The sequence below is a fragment of the Schistocerca gregaria genome, chromosome 6 (genome assembly GCF_023897955.1).
Source record: "Schistocerca gregaria isolate iqSchGreg1 chromosome 6, iqSchGreg1.2, whole genome shotgun sequence".
In the NCBI taxonomy this organism is placed as follows: Eukaryota; Metazoa; Arthropoda; class Insecta; order Orthoptera; family Acrididae; genus Schistocerca; species Schistocerca gregaria.
Window position 1 is genome coordinate 586,149,530 of NC_064925.1, and position 25,070 is coordinate 586,174,599.

Consider the following 25,070-nt stretch of genomic DNA (forward strand, 5'->3'; position numbering starts at 1 on the left):
GACATGAGCTAGGACCTTAAGAATCTGCATTAAAGGAGGACTAGCAGCCGAGTTGCACGGGAGAATGTGAAAAGTGTTCAAATAGAGTAAAGACCTGAGAAATCCGTCCGTTTTCGTCATTTTTATCGAATCGACTTAAAGCCAAATCGTCACATTGGCCGCTCTGCTCTCTGAAACGGTTGTACTTATCGTCTGCAAAGCTATGTCGCGAACGGCGGTATTCGGAGACACTAAAAGCACCATTGTAGAACACAGATGTAGCTTCTAAGATGATGTAATAGCCAGTAAGAAATAGTACAATTCAAGTTTTAGGAATCGGTTATTGACTTTTTACACTTATTTGGTGCCTTGGACATGAGCTAGGAACTTAAGATTTTATATGCAGGAGGACTAGCAGCCGAGTTGCTTGGGAGAATGTGTAAAGTGTTCATATGTAGTAAAAACCTGAGAAATCCGTCCGTTTTCGTCATTTGTTATCGAATCGACTTAAAGCCAGATCGTCACATTGGCCGCACTTCTCTCTGAAACGGTTGTACTTGTCGTGTGCAGAGCTATGTCGCGTGCTGCGGTATGCAGAGACACTAAAAGCACCATAGTAGAACACAGATGACACTTCCAAGTTGATGTAATAGCCAGTAAGAAGTAGTACAATTCAAGTTTTAGTTACTGATTATTGACATTTTAGCTGGCTTTGGTGCCTTGGACATGAGCTAGGACCTTAAGATTCTGCATGAAAGGAGGGCTAGCAGCCGAGTTACACAGGAGAATGTGAAAAGTGTTTATATGTAGTAAAAACCTGAGACATCCGTCCGTTTTCGTCATTTGTTATCAAATCGACTTAAAGCCAGATCGTCACATTGGCTCCTCTTCTCTCTGAAACGGTTGTACTTATCGTCCGGAAAGCTTTGTCGCGTGCTGCGGTATGCGGAGACACTAAAAGCACCATAGTAGAACACAGATGAAGCTTCTAAGATGATGTAATAGCCAGTAAGAAGTAGTACAATTCAAGTTTTAGGTATCGATTATTGACTTTTTAGCTGGCTTTGGTGCCTTGGACATGAGCTAGGACCTTAAGAATCTGCATTAAAGGAGGACTAGCAGCCGAGTTGCACGGGAGAATGTGAAAAGTGTTCAAATAGAGTAAAAACCTGAGAAATCCGTCCATTTTCGTCATTTTTATCGAATCGACTTAAAGCCAAATCGTCACATTGGCCGCTCTGCTCTCTGAAACGGTTGTACTTATCGTCTGCAAAGCTATGTCGCGAACGGCGGTATTCGGAGACACTAAAAGCACCATAGTAGAACACAGATGTAGCTTCTAAGATGATGTAATAGCCAGTAAGAAATAGTACAATTCAAGTTTTAGGAATCGGTTATTGACTTTTTACCCTTGTTTGGTGCCTTGGATATGAGCTAGGAACTTAAGATTTTACATGCAGGAGGACTAGCAGCCGAGTTGCACGGGAGAATGTGTAAAGTGTTCATATGTAGTAAAAACCTGAGAAATCCGTCCGTTTTCGTCATTTGTTATCGAATCGACTTAAAGCCAGATCGTCACATTGGCCGCTCTTCTCTCTGAAACGGTTGTACTTATCGTTTGCAGAGCTATGTCGCGTGCTGCGGTATGCGGAGACACTAAAAGCACCATAGTAGAACACAGATGAAGCTTCTAAGTTGATGTAATAGCCAGTAAGAAGTAGTACAATTGAAGTTTTAGGTATCGATTATTGACTTTTTAGCTGGCTTTGGTGCCTTGGACATGAGCTAGGACCTTAAGATTCTGCATGAAAGGAGGACTAGCAGCCGAGTTACACAGGAGATTGTGAAAAGTGTTTATATGTAGTAAAAACCTGAGAAATCCGTCCGTTTTCGTCATTTGTTATCGAATCGACTTAAAGCCAGATCGTCACATTGGCCGCTCTTCCCTCCGAAACGGTTGTACTTATCGTCTGCAAAGCTATGTCGCATGCTGCGGTATGCGGAGACACTAAAAGCACCATAGTAGAACACAGATGAAGCTTCTAAGTTGATGTAATAGCCAGTAAGATGTAGTACAATTCAAGTTTTAGCTACTGATTATTGACTTTTTAGCTGGCTTTGGAGCCTTGGACATGAGCTAGGACCTTAAGATTCTGCATGAAAGGAGGACTAGCAGCCGAGTTACACAGGAGAATGTGAAAAGTGTTTATAAGTAGTAAAAGCCTGAGAAATCCGTCCGTTTTCGTCATTTGTTATCGAATCGACTTAAAGCCAGATCGTCACATTGGCCGCTCTTCTCTCTGAAACGGTTGTACTTATCGTCTGCAAAGCTAAGTCGCGGGCTGCGGCATGCGGGGACACTAAAATCACCCTAGTGGAACACATATGAAGCTTCTAAGTTGATATAATAGCCAGTAAGAAGTAGTACAATTCAAGTTTTAGGTATCGGTTATTGACTTTTTAGCTGGCTTTGATGCCTTGGACATGAGCTAGGACCTTAAGATTCTGCATGAAAGGAGGACTAGCAGCCGAGTTGCTCGGGAGAATTTGAAAAGTGTTCATATGTAGTAAAAACCTGAGAAATCCGTCCGTTTTCGTCATTTGTTATCGAATCGACTTAAAGCCAGATTGTCACATTGGCCGCTCTTCTCTCTGAAACGGTTGTACTTATCGTCTGCAATGCTATGTCTCGTGCTGCGCTATGCGGAGACACTAAAAGCACCATAGTAGAACACAGATGAAGCTTCTAAGTTGATGTAATAGCCAGTAAGAAGTAGTACAATTAAAGTTTTATGTATCGATTATTGACTTTTTAGCTGGCTTTGGTGCCTTGGACATGAGCTAGGACCTTAAGATTCTGCATGAAAGGAGGACAAGCAGCCGAGCTGCACGGGAGAATGTGAAAAGTGTTCAAATAGAGTAAAAACCTGAGAAATCCGTCCGTTTTCGTCATTTGTTATCGAATCGACTTAAAGCCAAATCGTCACATTGGCCGCTCTGCTCTCTGAAACGGTTGTATTTATCGTCTGCAAAGCTATGTCGCGTACTGCGGTATTCGGAGACACTAAAAGCACCATAGTAGAACACAGATGTAGCTTCTAAGATGATGTAATAGCCAGTAAGAAGTAGTACAATTCAAGTTTTAGGTATCGATTATTGACTTTTTAGCTGGCTTTGGTGCCTTGGACATGAGCTAGGACCTTAAGATTCTGCATGAAAGGAGGACTAGCAGCCGAGTTGCACGGGAGAATGTGAAAAGTGTTCATATGTAGTAAAAACCTGAGAAATCCGTCCGTTTTCGTCATTTGTTATCGAATCGACTTAAAGCCAGATCGTCATATTCTCCGCTCTTCTCTCTGAAACGGTTGTACTTATCGTCTGCAAAGCTATGTCGTATGCTGCGGTAGGCGGAGACACTATAACCACCACAGTAGAACACAGATGAAGCTTCTAATTTGATGTAATAGCCAGTAAGAAGTAGTAAAATTCAAGTATAAGGTACTGATTATTGAATTTTTAGCTGGCTTTGGTGCCTTGGACATGAGCTAGGACCTTAAGATTCTGCATCAAAAGGAGGACTAGCAGCCGAGTAGCACGGGAGAATGTGAAAAGTGTTCATATGTAGTAAAAACCTGAGAAATCCGTCCGTTTTCGTCATTTGTTATCGAATCGACTTAAAGCCAGATCGTCACATTGGCCGCTCTTCTCTCTGAAACGGTTGTACTTATCGTCTGCAAAGCTATGTCGCGTGCTGCGGTATGCGGAGACACTAAAAGCACCATAGTAGTACACAGATGAAGCTTCTAAGTTGATGTAATAGCCAGTAAGAAGTAGTACAATTCCAGTTTTAGGTATCGATTATTGACTTTTTAGCTGGATTTGGTGTCCTGGACATGAGCTAGGACCTTAAGATTCTGCATGAAAGGAGGACTAGCAGCCGAGTTGCACGGGAGCATGTGCAAAGTGTTCATATGAAGTAAAAACCTGAGAAATCCGTCCGTTTTCGTCATTTGTTATCGAATCGACTTGAAGCCAGATCGTCACATTGGCCGCTCTTCTCTCTGAAACGGTTGTACTTATCGTCTGCAAAGCTATGTCGTATGCTGCGGTAGGCGAAGACACTAAAACCACCACAATTGAACACAGATGATGCTTCTAATTTGATGTAATAGCCAGTAAGAAGTAGTACAATTCAAGTTTTAAGTATCGATTATTGACTTTTTAGCTGGCTTTGGTGCCTTGGACATGAGCTAGGACCTTAAGATTCTGCATTGAAGGAGGACTAGCAGCCGAGTTGCACGTGAGAATGTGAAAAGTATTCATATGTAGTAAAAACCTGAGAAATCCGTCCGTTTTCGTCATTTGTTATCGAATCGACTTAAAGCCAGATCGTCACATTGGCCGCTCTTCTCTCTGAAACGGTTGTACTTATCGTCTTCAAAGCTATGTCGCGTGCTGCGGTATGCGGAGACACTAAAAGCACCATAGTAGAACACAGATGAAGCTTCTAAGTTGATGTAATAGCCAGTAAGAAGTAGTACAATTCAAGTTTTAGGTATCGATTATTGATTTTTTAGCTGGCATTGGTGCCTTGGACATGAGCTACGACCTTACGATTCTGCATCAAAAGGAGGACTAGCAGCCGAGTTGCACGGGACAATGTGAAAAGTGTTCATATGTAGTAAAAACCTGAGAAATCCGTCCGTTTTCGTCATTTGTTATCGAATCGACTTAAAGCCAGATCGTCACATTGGCTGCTCTTCTCTCTGAAACGGTTGTACTTATCGCATGCAAAGCTATGTCGCGTGCTGCGGTATGCGGAGACACTAAAAGCACCTTAGTAGAACACAGATGAAGCTTCTAAGTTGATGTGATAGCCAGTAAGAAGTAGAACAATTCAAGTTTTAGGTATCGATTATTGACTTTTTAGCTGGCTTTGGGGCCATGGACATGAGCTAGGACCTTAAGATTCTGCATGAAAGGAGGACTAGCAGCCGCGTTGTACGGAAGAATGTGAAAAGTGTTCATATGTAGTAAAAACCTGAGATATCCGTCCGTTTTCGTCATTTGTTATCGAATAGACTTAAAGCCAGATCGTCACATTGGCCCCTCTTTTCTCTGAAACGGTTGTACTTATCGTCTGCAAAGCTATGTCGCGTGCTGCGGTGTGCGGAGACACTAAAAGCACCATGGTAGAACACAGATGAAGCTTCTAAGTTGATGTAATAGCCAGTAAGAAGTAGTAAATTCAAGTTTTAGGTATCGATTATTGACTTTTTAGCTGGCTTTGGTGCCTTGGACATGAGATAGGACCTTAAGATTCTGGATGAAAGGAGGACTAGCAGCCGCGTTGCACGGGAGAATGTGAAATGTGTTCATATGTAGTAGAAACCTGAAAAATCCGTCCGTTTTCGTCATTTGTTATCGAATCGACTTGAAGCCTGATCGTCACTTGGCCGCTCTTCTCTCTGAAACGGTTGTACTTATCGTCTGCAAAGCTATGTCGCTTGCTGCGGTATGCGGAGACAATAAAATCACCATATTAGAACACAGATGAAGCTTCTAAGTCGATGTAATAGCCAGTAAGAAGTAGTACAATTCAAGTTTTAGGTACTGATTATTGACTTTTTAGCTGGCTTTGGTGCCTTGGACATGAGCTATTACCTTAAGATTCTGCATGAAAAGAGGAATAGCAGCCGAGTTGCAAGGGAGAATGTGAAAAGTGTTCATATGTAGTAAAAACCTGAGAAATCCGTCCGTTTTCGTCATTTGTTATCGAATCGACTTAAAGCCAGATCGTCACATTGGCCGCTCTTCTCTCTGAAACGGTTGTACTTATCGTCTGCAAAGCTATGTCGCGTGATGCGGTATGCGGAGACACTAAAAGCACCATAGTAGAACACAGATGAAGCTTCTAAGTTGATGTAATAGCCAGTAAGAAGTAGTACAATTCAAGTTTTAGGTATCGATTATTGACTTTTTAGCTGGCTTTGGTGCCTTGGACATGAGCTAGGACCTTAAGATTCTGCATGAAAGGAGGACTAGCATCCGAGTTGCACGGGCGAATGTGAAAAGTGTTCATATGTAGTAAAAACCTGAGAAATCCGTCCGTTTTCGTCATTTGTTATCGAATCGACTTAAAGCCAGATCGACACATTGGCCGCTCTTTTCTCTGAAACGGTTGTACTTATCGTCTGCAAAGCTATGTCGTATGCTGCGGTAGGCGGAGACACTAAAACCACCACAGTAGAACACAGATGAAGCTTCTAATTTGATGTAATAGCCAGTAAGAAGTAGTACAATTCAAGTTTTAGGTATTGATTTTTGCCTTTTTAGCTGGCTTTGATGCCTTGGACATGAGCTAGGACCTTAAGAATCTGCATGAAAGGAGGATTAGCCGCCGAGTTGCACGGGAGAATGTGAAAAGTGTTCATATGTAGTAAAAACCTGAGAAATCCGTCCGTTTTCGTCATTTGTTATCGAATCGACTTAAAGCCATATCGTCACATTGGCCGCTCTTCTCTCTGAAACGGTTGTACTTATCGTCTTCAAAGCTATGTCGCGTGCTGCGGTATGCGGAGACACTAAAAGCACCATAGTAGAACACAGATGAAGCTTCTAAGTTGATGTAATAGCCAGTAAGAAGTAGTACAATTCAAGTTTTAGGTATCGATTATTGACTTTTTAGCTGGCTTTGGTGCCTTGGACATGAGCTAGGACCTTAAGATTCTGCATGAAAGGAGGACTAGCAGCCGCGTTGTACGGGAGAATGTGAAATGTGTTCATATGTAGTAGAAACCTGAGAAATCCGTCCGTTTTCGTCATTTGTTATCGAATCGACTTAAAGCCCGATCGTCACATTGGCCGCTGTTCTCTCTGAAACGGTTGTACTTATCGTCTGCAAAGCTATGTCGCGTGCTGCGGTATGCGGAGACAATAAAATCACCATAGTAGAACACAGATGAAGCTTCTAAGTCGATGTAATATCCAGTAAGAAGTAGTACAATTCAAGTTTTAGGTACTGATTTTTGACTTTTTAGCTGGCTTTGGTGCCTTGGACATGAGCTAGGACCTTAAGATTCTGCATGAAATGAGGACTAGCAGCCGAGTTGGACGGGAGAATGTGAAAAGTGTTCATATGTAGTAAAAACCTGAGAAATCCGTCCGTTTTCGTCATTTGTTATCGAATCGACTTAAAGCCAGATCGTCACATTGGCCGCTCTTCTCTCTGAAACGGTTGTACTTATCGTCTGCAAAGCTATGTCGCGTGCTGCGGTATGCGGAGACACTAAAAGCACCATAGTAGAATACAGATGAAGCATCTATGAAGATGTAATAGCCAGTAAGAAGTAGTACAATTCAAGTTTTAGGTATCGATTATTGACTTTTTAGCTGGCTTTGGTGCCTTGGACATGACCTAGGACCTTAAGATTCTGCATGAAAGGAGGACTAGCAGCCGCGTTGGATGGGAGAATGTGAAAAGTGTTCATATGTAGTAAAAACCTGAGAAATCCGTCCGTTTTCGTCATTTGTTATCGAATCGACTTAAAGCCAGATCGTCACATTGTCCGCTATTCTCTCTGAAATGGTTGTACTTATCGTCTTCAAAGCTATGTCGCGTGCTGCGGTATGCGGAGACACGAAAAGCACCATAGTAGAACACAGATGAAGCTTCTAAGTTGATGTAATAGCCTGTAAGAAGTAGTACAATTCAAGTTTTAGGTATCGATTATTGATTTTTTAGCTGGCTTTGGTGCCTTGGACATGAGCTACCACCTTAAGATTCTGCATCAAAAGGAGGACTAGCAGCCGCGTTGTACGGGACAATGTGAAAAGTGTTCATATGTAGTAAAAACCTGAGAAATCCGTCCGTTTTCGTCATTTGTTATCGAATCGACTTAAAGCCAGTTCGTCACATTGGCCGCTCTTCTGTCTGAAACGGTTGTACTTATCGTCTGCAAAACTATGTCGCGTGCTGCGGTATGCGGAGAAACTAAAAGCACCGTAGTAGAACACAGATGAAGCTTCTAAGTTGATGTAATAGCCAGTAAGAAGTAGTACAATTCAAGTTTTAGGTATCGATTATTGATTTTTTAGCTGGATTTGGTGCCTTGGACATGAGCTACGACCTTAAGATTCTGCATCAAAAGGAGGACTAGCAGCCGAGTTGCACGGGACAATGTGAAAAGTGTTCATATGTAGTAAAAACCTGAGAAATCCGTCCGTTTTCGTCATTTGTTATCGAATCGACTTAAAGCCAGATCGTCACATTGGCCGCTCTTCTCTCTGAAACGGTTGCACTTGTCGTCTGCAAAGCTATGTCGCGTGCTGCGGTATGCGGAGACACTAAAAGCACCATAGTAGAACACAGATGAAGCTTCTAAGTTGATGTAATAGCCAGTAAGAAGTAGTACAATTCAAGTTTTAGGTATCGATTATTGACTTTTTAGCTGGCTTTGGTGCCTTGGACATGAGCTAGGACCTTAAGATTCTGCATTAAAGGAGGACTAGCAGCCGCGTTGGATGGGAGAATGTGAAAAGTGTTCATATGTAGTAAAAACCTGAGAAATCCGTCCGTTTTCGTCATTTGTTATCGAATCGCCTTAAAGCCAGATCGTCACATTTGCACCTCTTTTCTCTGAAACGGTTGTACTTATCGTCTGCAGAGCTATGTCGCGTGCTGCGGTGTGCGGAGACACTAAAAGCACCATAGTAGAACACAGATGAAGCTTCTAAGTTGATGTAATAGCCAGTAAGGAGTAGTACAATTCAAGTTTTAGGTATCGATTATTGACTTTTTAGCTGGCTTTGGTGCCTTGGACATGAGCTAGGACCTTAAGATTCTGCATGAAAGGAGGACTAGCAGACGCGTTGCACGGGAGAATGTGAAATGTGTTCATATGTAGTAGAAACCTGAGAAATCCGTCCGTTTTCGACATTTGTTATCGAATCGACTTAAAGCCCGATCGTCACATTGGCCGCTCTTCTCTCTGAAACGGTTGTACTTATCGCCTGCAAAGCTATGTAGCGTGCTGCGGTATGCGGAGACTCTATAAGCACCATAGTAGAACACAGATGAAGCTTCTAAGTTGATGTAATAGCCAGTAAGAAGTAGTACAATTCAAGTTTTAGGTATCGATTATTGACTTTTTAGCTGGCTTTGGTGCCTTGGACATGAGCTAGGACCTTAAGATTCTGCATTAAAGGAGGACTAGCAGCCGAGTTGCACGGGAGAATGTGAAAAGTATTCATATGTAGTAAAAACCTGAGAAATCCGTCCGTTTTCGTCATTTGTTATCGAATCGTCTTAAAGCCAGATCGTCACATTGGCCGCTCTTCTCTCTGAAACGGTTGTACTTATCGTCTTCAAAGCTATGTCGCGTGCTGCGGTATGCGGAGACACTAAAAGCACCATAGTAGAACACAGATGAAGCTTCTAAGTTGATGTAATAGCCAGTAAGAAGTAGTACAATTCAAGTTTTAGGTATCGATTATTGATTTTTTAGCTGGCTTTGGTGCCTTGGACATGAGCTAGGACCTTAAGATTCTGCATCAAAAGGAGGACTAGCAGCCACGTTGGATGGGGGAATGTGAAAAGTGTTCATGTGTACTAAAAACCTAAGAAATCCGTCCGTTTTCGTCATTTGTTATCGAATCGACTTAAAGCCAGATCGTCACATTGGCCGCTCTTCTCTCTGAAACGGTTGTACATATCGCCTGCAAAGCTATGTCGCGTGATGCGGTATGCGGAGACACTAAAAGCACCATAGTAGAACACAGATGAAGCTTCTAAGTTGATGTAACAGCCAGTAAGAAGTAGTACAATTCAAGTTTTAGGTATCGATTATTGACTTTTTAGCTGGCTTTGGTGCCTTGGACATGAGCTAGGACCTTAAGATTCTGCATTAAAGGAGGACTAGCAGCCGAGTTGCACGGGAGAATGTGAAAAGTATTCATATGTAGTAAAAACCTGAGAAATTCGTCCGTTTTCGTCATTTGTTATCGAATCGACTTAAAGCCAGATCGTCACATTGGCCACTCTTCTCTCTGAAACGGTTGTACTTATCGTCTTCAAAGCTATGTCGCGTGCTGCGGTATGCGGAGACACTAAAAGCACCATAGTAGAACACAGATGAAGCTTCTAAGTTGATGTAATAGCCAGTAAGAAGTAGTACAATTCAAGTTTTAGGTATCGATTATTGATTTCTTAGCTTTCTTTGGTGCCTTGGTCATAAGCAACGACCTTAAGATTCTGCATCAAAAGGAGGACTAGCAGCCGAGTTGCACGGGACAATGTGAAAAGTGTTCATATGTAGTAAAAACCTGAGAAATCCGTCCGTTTTCGTCATTTGTTATCGAATCGACTTAAAGCCAGTTCGTCACATTGGCCGCTCTTCTGTCTGAAACGGTTGTACTTATCGTGTGCAAAACTATGCCGCGTGCTGCGGTATGCGGAGAAACTAAAAGCACCGTAGTAGAACACAGATGAAGCTTCTAAGTTGATGTAATAGCCAGTAAGAAGTAGTACAATTCAAGTTTTAGGTATCGATTATTGATTTTTTAGCTGGCTTTGGTGCCTTGGACATGAGCTACGACCTTAAGATTCTGCATCAAAAGGAGGACTAGCAGCTGAGTTGCACGGGACAATGTGAAAAGTGTTCATATGTAGTAAAAACCTGAGAAATCCGTCCGTTTTCGTCATTTGTTATCGAATCGACTTAAAGCCAGATCGTCACATTGGCCGCTCTTCTCTCTGAAACGGTTGCACTTGTCGTCTGCAAAGCTATGTCGCGTGCTGCGGTATGCGGAGACACTAAAAGCACCATAGTAGAACACAGATGAAGCTTCTAAGTTGATGTAATAGCCAGTAAGAAGTAGTACAATTCAAGTTTTAGGTATCGATTATTGACTTTTTACCTGGCTTTGGTGCCTTGGACATGAGCTAGGACCTTAAGATTCTGTATTAAAGGAGGACAAGCAGCCGAGTTGCACGGGAGAATGTGAAAAGTATTCATATGTAGTAAAAACCTGAGAAATCCGTCCGTTTTCGTCATTTGTTATCGAATCGACTTAAAGCCAGATCGTCACATTGGCCGCTCTTCTCTCTGACACGGTTGTACTTATCGTCTTCAAAGCTATGTCGCGTGCTGTTGTATGCGGAGACACTAAAAGCACCATAGTAGAACACAGATGAAGCTTCTAATTTGATGTAATAGCCAGTAAGAAGTAGTACAATTCAAGTTTTAGGTATCGATTATTGACTTTTTAGCTGGCTTTGGTGCCTTGGACATGAGCTAGGACCTTAAGATTCTGCATGAAAGGAGGACTAGCAGCCGAGTTGCACGGGAGAATGTGAAAAGTGTTCATATGTAGTAAAAACTTGAGAAATCCGTCCGTTTTCGTCATTTGTTATCGAATCGACTTAAAGCCAGATCGTCACATTGGCCCCTGTTTTCTCTGAAACGGTTGTACTTATCGTCTGCAAAACTATGTCGCGTGCTGCGGTGTGCGGAGACACTAAAAGCACCATAGTAGAACACAGATGAAGCTTCTAAGTTGATGTAATAGCCAGTAAGGAGTAGTACAATTCAAGTTTTAGGTATCGATTATTGACTTTTTAGCTGGCTTTGGTGCCTTGGACATGAGCTAGGACCTTAAGATTCTGCATGAAAGGAGGACTAGCAGACGCGTTGCACGGGAGAATGTGAAATGTGTTCATATGTAGTAGAAACCTGAGAAATCCGTCCGTTTTCGTCATTTGTTATCGAATCGACTTAAAGCCCGATCGTCACATTGGCCGCTCTTCTCTCTGAAACGGTTGCACTTATCGTCTTCAAAGCTATGTCGCGTGCTGCGGTATGCGGAGACTCTATAAGCACCATAGTAGAACACAGATGAAGCTTCTAAGTTGATGTAATAGCCAGTAAGAAGTAGTACAATTCAAGTTTTAGGTATCGATTATTGACTTTTTAGCTGGCTTTGGTGCCTTGGACATGAGCTAGGACCTTAAGATTCTGCATTAAAGGAGGACTAGCAGCCGAGTTGCACGGGAGAATGTGAAAAGTATTCATATGTAGTAAAAACCTGAGAAATCCGTCCGTTTTCGTCATTTGTTATCGAATCGTCTTAAAGCCAGATCGTCACATTGGCCGCTCTTCTCTCTGAAACGGTTGTACTTATCGTCTTCAAAGCTATGTCGCGTGCTGCGGTATGCGGAGACACTAAAAGCACCATAGTAGAACACAGATGAAGCTTCTAAGTTGATGTAATAGCCAGTAAGAAGTAGTACAATTCAAGTTTTAGGTATCGATTATTGATTTTTTAGCTGGCTTTGGTGCCTTGGACATGAGCTAGGACCTTAAGATTCTGCATCAAAAGGAGGACTAGCAGCCGCGTTGGATGGGAGAATGTGAAAAGTGTTAATGTGTAGTAAGAACCTAAGAAATCCGTCCGTTTTCGTCATTTGTTATCGAATCGACTTAAAGCCAGATCGTCACATTGGCCGCTCTTCTCTCTGAAACGGTTGTACTTATCGCCTGCAAAGCTATGTCGCGTGATGCGGTATGCGGAGACACTAAAAGCACCATAGTAGAACACAGATGAAGCTTCTAAGTTGATGTAACAGCCAGTAAGAAGTAGTACAATTCAAGTTTTAGGTATCGATTATTGACTTTTTAGCTGGCTTTGGTGCCTTGGACATGAGCTAGGACCTTAAGATTCTGCATTAAAGGAGGACTAGCAGCCGAGTTGCACGGGAGAATGTGAAAAGTATTCATATGTAGTAAAAACCTGAGAATTTCGTCCGTTTTCGTCATTTGTTATCGAATCGACTTAAAGCCAGATCGTCACATTGGCCACTCTTCTCTCTGAAACGGTTGTACTTATCGTCTTCAAAGCTATGTCGCGTGCTGCGGTATGCGGAGACACTAAAAGCACCATAGTAGAACACAGATGAAGCTTCTAAGTTGATGTAATAGCCAGTAAGAAGTAGTACAATTCAAGTTTTAGGTATCGATTATTGATTTTTTAGCTTTCTTTGGTGCCTTGGTCATGAGCAACGACCTTAAGATTCTGCATCAAAAGGAGGACTAGCAGCCGAGTTGCACGGGACAATGTGAAAAGTGTTCATATGTAGTAAAAACCTGAGAAATCCGTCCGTTTTCGTCATTTGTTATCGAATCGACTTAAAGCCAGATCGTCACATGGGCCGCTCTTCTGCCTGAAACGGTTGTACTTATCGTCTGCAGAGCTATGTCGCGTGCTGCGGTATGCGGAGACACTAAAAGCACCATAGTAGAACACAGATGAAGCTTCTATGTTGATGTGATAGCCAGTAAGAAGTAGTACAATTCAAGTTTTAGGTATCGATTATTGACTTTTTACCTGGCTTTGGTGCCTTGGACATGAGCTAGGACCTTAAGATTCTGCATTAAAGGAGGACTAGCAGCCGAGTTGCAGGGGAGAATATGAAAAGTGTTCATATGTAGTAAAAACCTGAGAAATCCGTCCGTTTTCGTCATTTGTTATCGAATCGACTTAAAGCCAGATCGTCACATTGGCCGCTCTTCTCTCTGAAACGGTTGTACTTATCGTCTTCAAAGCTATGTCGCGTGCTGCGGTATGCGGAGACACTAAAAGCACCATAGTAGAACACAGATGAAGCTTCTAAGATGATGTATTAGCCAGTAAGAAGTAGTACAATTCAAGTTTTAGGTATCGATTATTGACTTTTTAGCTGGCTTTGGTGCCTTGGACATGAGCTAGGACCTTAAGATTCTGCATGAAAGGGGGACTAGCAGCCGAGTTGCAGGGGAGAATGTGAAAAGTGTTCATATGTAGTAAAAACCTGAGAAATCCGTCCGTTTTCGTCATTTGTTATCGAATCGACTTAAAGCCAGATCGTCACATTGGCCGCTCTTCTCTCTGAAACGGATGTACTTATCGTCTGCAAAGCTATGTCGCGTGCTGCGGTATGCGGAGACACTAAAATCAACATAGTAGAACACAGATGAAGCTTTCAAGTTGATGTAATAGACAATAAGAAGTAGTTCAATTCAAGTTTTAGGTTTGGATTATTGACTTTTTAGCTGGCTTTGGTGCCTTGGGCATGAGCTAGGACCTTAAGATTCTGCATGAAAGGAGGACTAGCAGCCGCGTTGTACGGGAGAATGTGAAATGTGTTCATATGTAGTAAAAACCTGAGAAATACGTCCGTTTTCGTCATTTGTTATCGAATCGACTTAAAACCAGATCGTCACATTGGCTGCTCTTCTCTCTGAAACGGTTGTACTTATCGTCTGGAAAGCTTTGTCGCGTGCTGCGGAATGCGGAGACACTAAAAGCACCATAGTAGAACACAGATGAAGCTTCTATGATGATGTAATAGCCAGTAAGAAGTAGTACAATTCAAGTTTTAGGTATCGATTATTGACTTTTTACCTGGCTTTGGTGCCTTGGACATGAGCTGGGACCTTAAGATTCTGCATGAAAGGAGGACTAGCAGCCGCGTTGGATGGGAGAATGTGAAAAGTGTTCATATGTAGTAAAAACCTGAGAAATCCGTCCGTTTTCGTCATTTGTTATCGAATCGACTTAAAGCCAGATCGTCACATTGGCCGCTCTTCTCTATGAAACGGTTGTACTTATCGCCTGCAAAGCTATGTCGCGTGATGCGGTATGCGGAGACACTAAAAGCACCATAGTAGAACACAAATGAAGCTTCTAAGTTGATGTAATAGCCAGTAAGAAGTAGTACAATTCAAGTTTTAGGTATCGATTATATACTTTTTAGCTGGCTTTGGTGCCTTGGACATGAGCTAGGACCTTAATATTCTGCATCAAAAGGAGGACTAGCAGCCGCGTTGGATGGGAGAATGTGAAAAGTGTTAATGTGTAGTAAGAACCTAAGAAATCCGTCCGTTTTCGTCATTTGTTATCGAATCGACTTAAAGCCAGATCGTCACATTGGCCGCTCTTCTCTCTGAAACGGTTGTACTTATCGCCTGCAAAGCTATGTCGCGTGATGCGGTATGCGGAGACACTAAAAGCACCATAGTAGAACACAGATGAAGCTTCTAAGTTGATGTAACAGCCAGTAAGAAGTAGTACAATTCAAGTTTTAGGTATCGATTATTGACTTTTTAGTTGGCTTTGGTGCCTTGGACATGAGCTAGGACCTTAAGATTCTGCATTAAAGGAGGACTAGCAGCCGAGTTGCACGGGAGAATGTGAAAAGTATTCATATGTAGTAAAAACCTGAGAATTTCGTCCGTTTTCGTCATTTGTTATCGAATCGACTTAAAGCCAGATCGTCACATTGGCCACTCTTCTCTCTGAAACGGTTGTACTTATCGTCTTCAAAGCTATGTCGCGTGCTGCGGTATGCGGAGACACTAAAAGCACCATAGTAGAACACAGATGAAGCTTCTAAGTTGATGTAATAGCCAGTAAGAAGTAGTACAATTCAAGTTTTAGGTATCGATTATTGATTTTTTAGCTTTCTTTGGTGCCTTGGTCATGAGCAACGACCTTAAGATTCTGCATCAAAAGGAGGACTAGCAGCCGAGTTGCACGGGACAATGTGAAAAGTGTTCATATGTAGTAAAAACCTGAGAAATCCGTCCGTTTTCGTCATTTGTTATCGAATCGACTTAAAGCCAGATCGTCACATGGGCCGCTCTTCTGCCTGAAACGGTTGTACTTATCGTCTGCAGAGCTATGTCGCGTGCTGCGGTATGCGGAGACACTAAAAGCACCATAGTAGAACACAGATGAAGCTTCTAAGTTGATGTGATAGCCAGTAAGAAGTAGTACAATTCAAGTTTTAGGTATCGATTATTGACTTTTTACCTGGCTTTGGTGCCTTGGACATGAGCTAGGACCTTAAGATTCTGCATTAAAGGAGGACTAGCAGCCGAGTTGCAGGGGAGAATGTGAAAAGTGTTCATATGTAGTAAAAACCTGAGAAATCCGTCCGTTTTCGTCATTTGTTATCGAATCGACTTAAAGCCAGATCGTCACATTGGCCGCTCTTCTCTCTGAAACGGTTGTACTTATCGTCTTCAAAGCTATGTCGCGTGCTGTGGTATGCGGAGACACTAAAAGCACCATAGTAGAACACAGATGAAGCTTCTAAGATGATGTATTAGCCAGTAAGAAGTAGTACAATTCAAGTTTTAGGTATCGATTATTGACTTTTTAGCTGGCTTTGGTGCCTTGGACATGAGCTAGGACCTTAAGATTCTGCATGAAAGGGGGACTAGCAGCCGAGTTGCAGGGGAGAATGTGAAAAGTGTTCATATGTAGTAAAAACCTGAGAAATCCGTCCGTTTTCGTCATTTGTTATCGAATCGACTTAAAGCCAGATCGTCACATTGGCCGCTCTTCTCTCTGAAACGGGTGTACTTATCGTCTGCAAAGCTATGTCGCGTGCTGCGGTATGCGGAGACACTAAAATCAACATAGTAGAACACAGATGAAGCTTTTAAGTTGATGTAATAGACAATAAGAAGTAGTTCAATTCAAGTTTTAGGTTTGGATTATTGACTTTTTAGCTGGCTTTGGTGCCTTGGGCATGAGCTAGGACCTTAAGATTCTGCATGAAAGGAGGACTAGCAGCCGCGTTGTACGGGAGAATGTGAAATGTGTTCATATGTAGTAAAAACCTGAGAAATACGTCCGTTTTCGTCATTTGTTATCGAATCGACTTAAAACCAGATCGTCACATTGGCTGCTCTTCTCTCTGAAACGGTTGTACTTATCGTCTGGAAAGCTTTGTCGCGTGCTGCGGAATGCGGAGACACTAAAAGCACCATAGTAGAACACAGATGAAGCTTCCATGATGATGTAATAGCCAGTAAGAAGTAGTACAATTCAAGTTTTAGGTATCGATTATTGACTTTTTACCTGGCTTTGGTGCCTTGGACATGAGCTGGGACCTTAAGATTCTGCATGAAAGGAGGACTAGCAGCCGCGTTGGATGGGAGAATGTGAAAAGTGTTCATATGTAGTAAAAACCTGAGAAATCCGTCCGTTTTCGTCATTTGTTATCGAATCGACTTAAAGCCAGATCGTCACATTGGCCGCTCTTCTCTATGAAACGGTTGTACTTATCGCCTGCAAAGCTATGTCGCGTGATGCGGTATGCGGAGACACTAAAAGCACCATAGTAGAACACAAATGAAGCTTCTAAGTTGATGTAATAGCCAGTAAGAAGTAGTACAATTCAAGTTTTAGGTATCGATTATATACTTTTTAGCTGGCTTTGGTGCCTTGGACATGAGCTAGGACCTTAAGATTCTGCATAAAAGGAGGACTAGCAGCCGCGTTGTACGGGAGAATGTGAAATGTGTTCATATGTAGTAAAAACCTGAGAAATACGTCCGTTTTCGTCATTTGTTATCGAATCGACTTAAAACCAGATCGTCACATTGGCTGCTCTTCTCTCTGAAACGGTTGTACTTATCGTCTGGAAAGCTTTGTCGCGTGCTGCGGTATGCGGAGACACTAAAAGCACCATAGTAGAACACAGATGAAGCTTCTAAGATGATGTAATAGCCAGTAAGAAGTAGTACAATTCAAGTTTTAGGTACTGATTATTGACTTTTTAGCTGGCTTTGGTGCCTTGGACATGAGCTAGTACCTTAAGATTCTGCATGAAAGGAGGACTAGCAGCCGAGTTGCACGGGAGAATGTGAAAAGTGTTCATATGTAGTAAAAACCTGAGAAATCCGTCCGTTTTCGTCATTTGTTATCGAATCGACTTAAAGCCAGATCGTCACATTGGCCCCTCTTTTCCCTGAAACGGTTGTACTTATCGTCTTCAAAGCTATGTCGCGTGCTGCGGTATGCGGAGACACTAAAAGCACCATAGTAGAACACAGATGAAGCTTCTAAGTTGATGTAATAGCCAGTAAGAAGTAGTACAATTCAAGTTTTAGGTATCCATTATTGATTTTTTAGCTGGCTTTGGTGCCTTGGACATGAGCTAGGACCTTAAGATTCTGCATCAAAAGAAGGACTAGCAGCCGAGTTGCACGGAACAATGTGAAAAGTGTTCATATGTAGTAAGAACCTGAGAAATCCGTCCGTTTTCGTCATTTGTTATCGAATCGACTTAAAGCCAGATCGTCACATTGGCTGCTCTTCTCTCTGAAACGGTTGTACTTATCGTCTGGAAAGCTTTGTCGCGTGCTGCGGTATGCGGAGACACTAAAAGCACCATAGTAGAACACAGATGAAGCTTCTAAGATGATGTAATAGCCAGTAAGAAGTAGTACAATTCAAGTTTTAGGTATCGATTATTGACTTTTTAGCTGGCTTTGGTGCCTTGGACATGAGCTAGGACCTTAAGATTCTGCATGAAAGGAGGACTAGCAGCCGAGTTGCAGGGGAGAATGTGAAAAGTGTTCATATGTAGTAAAAACCTGAGAAATCCGTCCGTTTTCGTCATTTGTTATCGAATCGACTTAAAGCCAGATCGTCACATTGGCCGCTCTTCTCTCTGAAACGGTTGTACTTATCCTCAGCAAAGCTATGTCGCGTGCTGCGGTATGCGGAGACACTAAAATCACCATAGTAGAACATAGATGAAGCTTCTAAGTTGATGTAATAGACAATAAGAAGTAGTACAATTCAAGTTTTAGGTATGGATTATTGACTTTTTAGCTGGCTTTGGTGCCTTGGGCATGAGCTAGGACCTTAAGATTCTGCATGAAAGGAGGACTAGCAGCCGAGTTGCACGGGAGAATGTGAAAAGTGTTCATATGTAGTAAAAACCTGAGAAATCCGTCCGTTTTCGTCATTTGTTATCGAATCGACTTAAAGCCAGATCGTCGCATTGGCTGCTCTTCTCTCTGAAACGGTTGTACTTATCGTCTGGAAAGCTTTGTCGCGTGCTGCGGTATGCGGAGACACGAAAAGCACCATAGTAGAACACAGATGAAGCTTCTAAGATGATGTAATAGCCAGTAAGAAGTAGTACAATTCAAGTTTTAGGTATCGATTATTGACTTTTTAGCTGGCTTTGGTGCCTTGGACATGAGCTAGGACCTTAAGATTCTGCATGAAAGGAGGACTAGCAGCCGCGTTGGATAGGAGAATGTGAAAAGTGTTCATATGTAGTAAAAACCTGAGAAATCCGTCCGTTTTCGTCATTTGTTATCGAATCGACTTAAAGCCAGATCGTCACATTGGCCGCTCTTCTCTCTGAAACGGTTGTACTTATCGTCTTCAAAGCTATGTCGCGTGCTGCGGTATGCGGAGACACTAAAAGCACCATAGTAGAACACAGATGAAGCTTCTAAGATGATGTAATAGCCAGTAAGAAGTAGTACAATTCAAGTTTTAGGTATCGATTATTGACTTTTTAGCTGGCTTTGGTGCCTTGGACATGAGCTAGGACCTTAAGATTCTGCATGAAAGGGGGACTAGCAGCCGAGTTGCAGGGGAGAATGTGAAAAGTGTTCATATGTAGTAAAAACCTGAGAAATCCGTCCGTTTTCGTCATTTGTTATCGAATCGACTTAAAGCCAGATCGTCACATTGGCCGCTCTTCTCTCTGAAACGGATGTACTTATCGTCTGCAAAGCTATGTCGCGTGCTGCGGTATGCGGAGACACTAAAATCAACATAGTAGAACACAGATGAAGCTTTCAAGTTGATGTAATAGACAATAAGAAGTAGTACAATTCAAGTTTTAGGTATGGATTATTGATTTTAGCTGGCTTTGGTGCCTTGGGCATGAGCTAGGACCTTAAGATTCTGCATGAAAGGAGGACTAGCAGCCGCGTTGTACGGGAGAATGTGAAATGTGTTCATATGTAGTAAAAACCTGAGAAATACGTCCGTTTTCGTCATTTGTTATCGAATCGACTTAAAACCAGATCGTCACATTGGCTGCTCTTCTCTCTGAAACGGTTGTACTTATCGTCTGGAAAGCTTTGTCGCGTGCTGCGGTATGCGGAGACACTAAAAGCACCATAGTAGAACACAGATGAAGCTTCTATGATGATGTAATAGCCAGTAAGAAGTAGTACAATTCAAGTTTTAGGTATCGATTATTGACTTTTTACCTGGCTTTGGTGCCTTGGACATGAGCTGGGACCTTAAGATTCTGCATGAAAGGAGGACTAGCAGCCGCGTTGGATGGGAGAATGTGAAAAGTGTTCATATGTAGTAAAAACCTGAGAAATCCGTCCGTTTTCGTCATTTGTTATCGAATCGACTTAAAGCCAGATCGTCACATTGGCCGCTCTTCTCTCTGAAACGGTTGTACTTATCGCCTGCAAAGCTATGTCGCGTGATGCGGTATGCGGAGACACTAACAGCACCATAGTAGAAAACAGATGAAGCTTCTAAGTTGATGTAATAGCCAGTAAGAAGTAGTACAATTCAAGTTTTAGGTATCGATTATATACTTTTTAGCTGGCTTTGGTGCCTTGGACATGAGCTAGGACCTTAAGATTCTGCATAAAAGGAGGACTAGCAGCCGCGTTGTACGGGAGAATGTGAAATGTGTTCATATGTAGTAAAAACCTGAGAAATACGTCCGTTTTCGTCATTTGTTATCGAATCGACTTAAAACCAGATCGTCACATTGGCTGCTCTTCTCTCTGAAACGGTTGTACTTATCGTCTGGAAAGCTTTGTCGCGTGCTGCGGTATGCGGAGACACTAAAAGCACCATAGTAGAACACAGATGAAGCTTCTAAGATGATGTAATAGCCAGTAAGAAGTAGTACAATTCAAGTTTTAGGTACTGATTATTGACTTTTTAGCTGGCTTTGGTGCCTTGGACATGAGCTAGTACCTTAAGATTCTGCATGAAAGGAGGACTAGCAGCCGAGTTGCACGGGAGAATGTGAAAAGTGTTCATATGTAGAAAAAACCTGAGAAATCCGTCCGTTTTCGTCATTTGTTATCGAATCGACTTAAAGCCAGATCGTCACATTGGCCCCTCTTTTCTCTGAAACGGTTGTACTTATCGTCTTCAAAGCTATGTCGCGTGCTGCGGTATGCGGAGACACTAAAAGCACCATAGTAGAACACAGATGAAGCTTCTAAGATGATGTAATAGCCAGTAAGAAGTAGTACAATTCAAGTTTTAGGTATCGATTATTGACTTTTTAGCTGGCTTTGGTGCCTTGGACATGAGCTAGGACCTTAAGATTCTGCATGAAAGGGGGACTAGCAGCCGAGTTGCAGGGGAGAATGTGAAAAGTGTTCATATGTAGTAAAAACCTGAGAAATCCGTCCGTTTTCGTCATTTGTTATCGAATCGACTTAAAGCCAGATCGTCACATTGGCCGCTCTTCTCTCTGAAACGGATGTACTTATCGTCTGCAAAGCTATGTCGCGTGCTGCGGTATGCGGAGACACTAAAATCAACATAGTAGAACACAGATGAAGCTTCTAAGTTGATGTAATTGCCAGTAAGAAGTAGTACAATTCAAGTTTTAGTTATCGATTATTGACTTTTTAGCTGGCTTTGGTGCCTTGGACATGAGCTAGGACCTTAAGATTCTGCATGAAAGGAGGACTAGCAGCCGCGTTGGATAGGAGAATGTGAAAAGTGTTCATATGTAGTAAAAACCTGAGAAATCCGTCCGTTTTCGTCATTTGTTATCGAATCGACTTAAAGCCAGATCGTCACATTGGCCGCTCTTCTCTCTGAAACGGTTGTACTTATCGTCTTCAAAGCTATGTCGCGTGCTGCGGTATGCGGAGACACTAAAAGCACCATAGTAGAACACAGATGAAGCTTCTAAGATGATGTAATAGCCAGTAAGAAGTAGTACAATTCAAGTTTTAGGTATCGATTATTGACTTTTTAGCTGGCTTTGGTGCCTTGGACATGAGCTAGGACCTTAAGATTCTGCATGAAAGGGGGACTAGCAGCCGAGTTGCAGGGGAGAATGTGAAAAGTGTTCATATGTAGTAAAAACCTGAGAAATCCGTCCGTTTTCGTCATTTGTTATCGAATCGACTTAAAGCCAGATCGTCACATTGGCCGCTCTTCTCTCTGAAACGGATGTACTTATCGTCTGCAAAGCTATGTCGCGTGCTGCGGTATGCGGAGACACTAAAATCAACATAGTAGAACACAGATGAAGCTTTCAAGTTGATGTAATAGACAATAAGAAGTAGTACAATTCAAGTTTTAGGTATGGATTATTGACTTTTTAGCTGGCTTTGGTGCCTTGGGCATGAGCTAGGACCTTAAGATTCTGCATGAAAGGAGGACTAGCAGCCGCGTTGTACGGGAGAATGTGAAATGTGTTCATATGTAGTAAAAACCTGAGAAATACGTCCGTTTTCGTCATTTGTTATCGAATCGACTTAAAACCAGATCGTCACATTGGCTGCTCTTCTCTCTGAAACGGTTGTACTTATCGTCTGGAAAGCTTTGTCGCGTGCTGCGGTATGCGGAGACACTAAAAGCACCATAGTAGAACACAGATGAAGCTTCTATGATGATGTAATAGCCAGTAAGAAGTAGTACAATTCAAGTTTTAGGTATCGATTATTGACTTTTTACCTGGCTTTGGTGCCTTGGACATGAGCTGGGACCTTAAGATTCTGCATGAAAGGAGGACTAGCAGCCGCGTTGGATGGGAGAATGTGAAAAGTGTTCATATGTAGTAAAAACCTGAGAAATCCGTCCGTTTTCGTCATTTGTTATCGAATCGACTTAAAGCCAGATCGTCACATTGGCCGCTCTTCTCTCTGAAACGGTTGTACTTATCGCCTGCAAAGCTATGTCGCGTGATGCGGTATGCGGAGACACTAACAGCACCATAGCAGAAAACAGATGAAGCTTCTAAGTTGATGTAATAGCCAGTAAGAAGTAGTACAATTCAAGTTTTAGGTATCGATTATATACTTTTTAGCTGGCTTTGGTGCCTTGGACATGAGCTAGGACCTTAAGATTATGCATAAAAGGAGGACTAGCAGCCGCGTTGTACGGGACAATGTGAAATGTGTTCATATGTAGTAAAAACCTGAGAAATACGTCCGTTTTCGTCATTTGTTATCGAATCGACTTAAAACCAGATCGTCACATTGGCTGCTCTTCTCTCTGAAACGGTTGTACTTATCGTCTGGAAAGCTTTGTCGCGTGCTGCGGTATGCGGAGACACTAAAAGCACCATAGTAGAACACAGATGAAGCTTCTAAGATGATGTAATAGCCAGTAAGAAGTAGTACAATTCAAGTTTTAGGTACTGATTATTGACTTTTTAGCTGGCTTTGGTGCCTTGGACATGAGCTAGTACCTTAAGATTCTGCATGAAAGGAGGACTAGCAGCCGAGTTGCACGGGAGAATGTGAAAAGTGTTCATATGTAGTAAAAACCTGAGAAATCCGTCCGTTTTCGTCATTTGTTATCGAATCGACTTAAAGCCAGATCGTCACATTGGCCCCTCTTCTCTCTGAAACGGTTGTACTTATCGTCTTCAAAGCTATGTCGCGTGCTGCGGTATGCGGAGACACTAAAAGCACCATAGTAGAACACAGATGAAGCTTCTAAGTTGATGTAATAGCCAGTAAGAAGTAGTACAATTCAAGTTTTAGGTATCCATTATTGATTTTTTAGCTGGCTTTGGTGCCTTGGACATGAGCTAGGACCTTAAGATTCTGCATCAAAAGAAGGACTAGCAGCCGAGTTGCACGGAACAATGTGAAAAGTGTTCATATGTAGTAAAAACCTGAGAAATCCGTCCGTTTTCGTCATTTGTTATCGAATCGACTTAAAGCCAGATCGTCACATTGGCTGCTCTTCTCTCTGAAACGGTTGTACTTATCGTCTGGAAAGCTTTGTCGCGTGCTGCGGTATGCGGAGACACTAAAAGCACCATAGTAGAACACAGATGAAGCTTCTAAGATGATGTAATAGCCAGTAAGAAGTAGTACAATTCAAGTTTTAGGTATCGATTATTGACTTTTTAGCTGGCTTTGGTGCCTTGGACATGAGCTAGGACCTTAAGATTCTGCATGAAAGGAGGACTAGCAGCCGAGTTGCACGGGAGAATGTGAAAAGTGTTCATATGTAGTAAAAACCTGAGAAATCCGTCCGTTTTCGTCATTTGTTATCGAATCGACTTAAAGGCAGATCGTCACATTGGCCGCTCTTCTCTCTGAAACGGTTGTACTTATCGTCAGCAAAGCTATGTCGCGTGCTGCGGTATGCGGAGACACTAAAATCACCATAGTTGAACATAGATGAAGCTTCTAAGTTGATGTAATAGACAATAAGAAGTAGTACAATTCAAGTTTTAGGTATGGATTATTGACTTTTTAGCTGGCTTTGGTGCCTTGGGCATGAGCTAGGACCTTAAGATTCTGCATGAAAGGAGGACTAGCAGCCGAGTTGCACGGGAGAATGTGAAAAGTGTTCATATGTAGTAAAAACCTGAGAAATCCGTCCGATTTCGTTATTTGTTATCGAATCGACTTAAAGCCAGATCGTCGCATTGGCTGCTCTTCTATCTGAAACGGTTGTACTTATCGTCTGGAAAGCTTTGTCGCGTGCTGCGGTATGCGGAGACACTAAAAGCACCATAGTAGAACACAGATGAAGCTTCTAAGATGATGTAATAGCCAGTAAGAAGTAGTACAATTCAAGTTTTAGGTATCGATTATTGACTTTTTAGCTGGCTTTGGTGCCTTGGACATGAGCTAGGACCTTAAGATTCTGCATGAAAGGAGGACTAGCAGCCGCGTTGGATGGGAGAATGTGAAAAGTGTTCATATGTAATAAAAACCTGAGAAATCCGTCCGTTTTCGTCATTTGTTATCGAATCGACTTAAAGCCAGATCGTCACATTGGCCGCTCTTCTCTCTGAAACGGTTGTACTTATCGTCTGGAAAGCTATGTCGCGTGCTGCGGTATGCGGAGACACTAAAATCAACATAGTAGAACACAGATGAAGCTTTCAAGTTGATGTAATAGACAATAAGAAGTAGTACAATTCAAGTTTTAGGTATGGATTATTGACTTTTTAGCTGGCTTTGGTGCCTTGTTCATGAGCTAGGACCTTAAGATTCTGCATGAAAGGAGGACTAGCAGCCGAGTTGCACGGGAGAATGTGAAAG